Source organism: Camelina sativa, chromosome 4 (assembly GCF_000633955.1).
Source record: "Camelina sativa cultivar DH55 chromosome 4, Cs, whole genome shotgun sequence".
NCBI lineage: Eukaryota > Viridiplantae > Streptophyta > Magnoliopsida > Brassicales > Brassicaceae > Camelina > Camelina sativa.
This window is the reverse complement of record NC_025688.1, coordinates 27,153,401-27,156,624: the sequence shown is the minus strand read 5'-3', so window position 1 is coordinate 27,156,624 and position 3,224 is coordinate 27,153,401. Positions and strand designations below refer to the sequence as shown.

The 3,224-nt window shown below is 32.8% G+C and overlaps 1 non-coding gene across 1 annotated transcript; it reads right to left on the bottom strand.

Moving 5' to 3' along the window:
• On the bottom strand, positions 883-953 carry TRNAG-GCC. Its single transcript has one exon. It is a non-coding gene; the product is annotated as a tRNA-Gly (tRNA).

Here is a 3,224-nt window from a genome sequence, read left to right as displayed (position 1 = left end):
TGGTACAGACTAGGATTCAAATCACCTGAGGAGATTATTAGAATTTTAATAATGTTACCCAAAAAAATATTAATATCATGCACTTATGGATTTTGTACACGAGGGAAATCGTGTGATGCGATTAGGATAGTGTGCGCATGTGACTTTCACTTAATGCTCGTTTTCTTAAAATTACTCGGATATGGTTTTAGTTGGTAAATTTGTTATCATATAAGAACGTCAATATGTTTGGTGATATCTTTTTTTTATGCATGTCATTTTTGTACATGAACCATGCTAAGCCATTTATTTCATATTTTTAGTTTTATTGGGTGTTCCAGAAAAAACCAGATATTCAAAATCAAAAGAATAGAATTCTTGGCAATTTTTTTAAAAAAATAATTCTTTAAAACATGTTAGTGTGTTCCCATAATCCCAGTTAAAACCTTGTAAGTTGTGCTCATGGTAATTTAAACATGTTGTTGAGATGCAGTTTCCCTGAATACGTTTCTTTTTCGTCTTAGATAATAAATTATTGAAGAATATTGTTGACATAGCTAGCTTTATAAGTAAAGAAGACATAAGAACTTAACTTGTGGTGAAATCAATACATCACTTGGGAGGTTTCTTTCTCTCCATCACGCCTGACTTGAGCAAAAATGTCTCTTTTGTATTTAAAACTTACACTTCCCTTTGGACTTTCTCGAATCTTTTTTTTTTCAAATATTATTATTTGCATTGCAACGTGCCAACGTCGTTTACAAATTTCAATTTCTGATTTTTGAATTTTCCATGGCTATATGCAATTTTTAAATTCATGTGGGCAAAAGTCTGGTAACAGATGAAAAACATTAAGGCCGTTAAAGCCCAAACATAGAGGGTGGGGTTGGTTTTCAAAAGAATTGCACCAGCCGGGAATCGAACCCGGGTCTGTACCGTGGCAGGGTACTATTCTACCACTAGACCACTGGTGCTTCGATGTTTAGATGTTCCAAAGGTGCAAGTGATCGGTTGTTTTGTTTACTCTAAGTTGATTCTTCTCATTTTTCCTTTTGATTTCTTTGGTCGAAGGATGAACCGATGAACAAACTCTTATCACATTTAACTCCAGTTATATCATATTATGAGTTATGTATGTCACACGGTTCAAATCAGATTCAGAACAATCACTTCAGACAAAATAAAGAGATTCTTGAATGAACCGGTGAGAAGACATAACTAAAAGCATGTGATTTTGAGATAGAGACAGAAGTCAATGTGATTGGACAGTTAACAAAACCTACAATTTTTGCAGTTTTAGCCAAATAATCTCTAGGATTATTCAAATCAATTCCTCACCATTACTAGAAGTTAGAGTCAAATCTATTTAAGACAGCGGTACGGGTGTGAATAAAATTTCAATGGAAGGTGGGTGATTATTTTAAGAAACACAAGAAATTTTTGGAGCAAATTTGTAAGCAGAAGAAAAATATTAGGGTGCATGATGAAATTCTCTTAGCTTTCACATCACTCAAACACAAATAAACTCACTGTAATTATTATTCATGGAAAAGGGAAGAATTGAAGGGAACGTAGAGATTAGAGTGGAAAGTGATCGAATCTAAAAATGGAAAGGTGATGATGAATTGTATATTAAATTAAAATTGTTTGGGAAGATGGAAAATGTCAGATTTAATTTGTTCATGGGGAATCCACAAACATCCCAAATGTATTGACCAAAACATTCCATTTTCTTGTTACCTTTTCACATCACTTGTTTTCTAATTTTCTAACCTTGTCTCCTACATTCTTGGCTCTTGATCTGTCTGTACGTACTCTCTACATTCATTCATGTTTCGTATACTACAGACTCTACAAGATGTATATACCTATATAGTTGATATATGTGGAGTTTAATTTTTATAACCAAAAGAGCACTAATTGCAGGAACAAATCCCTATATGCATGCACACACTCACACGTGTGTATTTTTATGTGATGGAAAAAAAGTACAGAATTGTGTTAACTTAATAGTAACATTTTGTTGGTCGATATGAGTTGTTGAACTCTTGACTGATGGGTGATGGCATATATAATAGCATTTTTAGATCTATTCATCTCGATTTTGATTTGATTTGCAAACTCATATTAAAAAGTCTCCATGTCCAAACGGCTCTTCAGCTATAAACTGAATCTGTTATAATTTATAGACATTTTTCGCAACAATAGTAAGAAAACTATCCTCATTTTGTATCGGACAGTTTTTTAATTAACACATACACCATTAAGTACTTATATGTATGTAAAGCTAGAAGCATTAATACATGTGATGGTGAGTGTAAAAGATGAAAACATTAACTATTCATGAGTCAATTGATCATCATCCATCTTTATATGATTCATAGTACCACTTTGTCGCATGCGTTTGTGTCGTATCAACCCATCTCTATAATAATGCAATCTTTATCACTTTTTGTCTTTCTTAATACTTCATACACATGCAACCCACTTTCTCTAATCTTTCCTAGCTAGCTCCTATACTGCACGTAATTTTATTATACAATTTACAAATAGGATGATATAAATTGATAGTTTTTTTTTTGGCCAACAAATTGATAGATTTAACACCAATAATAAATATAATACTTAAATATACAGACATCGTCTGATTATCAAGTTTTAAAAAAAAACACAACATATATATCGTTTTCTTGTTTGGAAAAAATAGGAAAATAACACTTAATTATACTGGAACTTTACATATAGCCATCTTTAAGATTACTTTGAGCCTCTAATTAAGAGATGTAAACACTGTTGGTAAAATCATGGATAAATATTTCTTTATAAAAAGGTACAACTACAAACCTATATAGAAATTTGGAGGCTTTTTCAACTTTTTTTTTTTTTTCTGACCTCCATTAGCCTGAATGCAATCACAATCACTTGCTCACTGCTCAGCTATACCATGCATATACTGCTTATATTAATTAAAATTACTAATCAAATGAATCTAAAGGTATCCAAGTCGAAGCTCCAAATCAAGAACTTGTTTGGGATTCCTCAAACTCATCCCAAGCTCCAACCCCATGAGTTGATCATCTTTCTGGTTCATCAGATCCCCACGGCTTATCTCACATCTTATAGAATTACATGCATCGATCATGACACCGTTCTTGAGCTCTCTGCTACATACATTGCTCTTGTTCTTCTCTCTGTCCACCATCAAACCTCCGTAGCGAGTAGTAGTACTGTCCAAGAGATCGAAC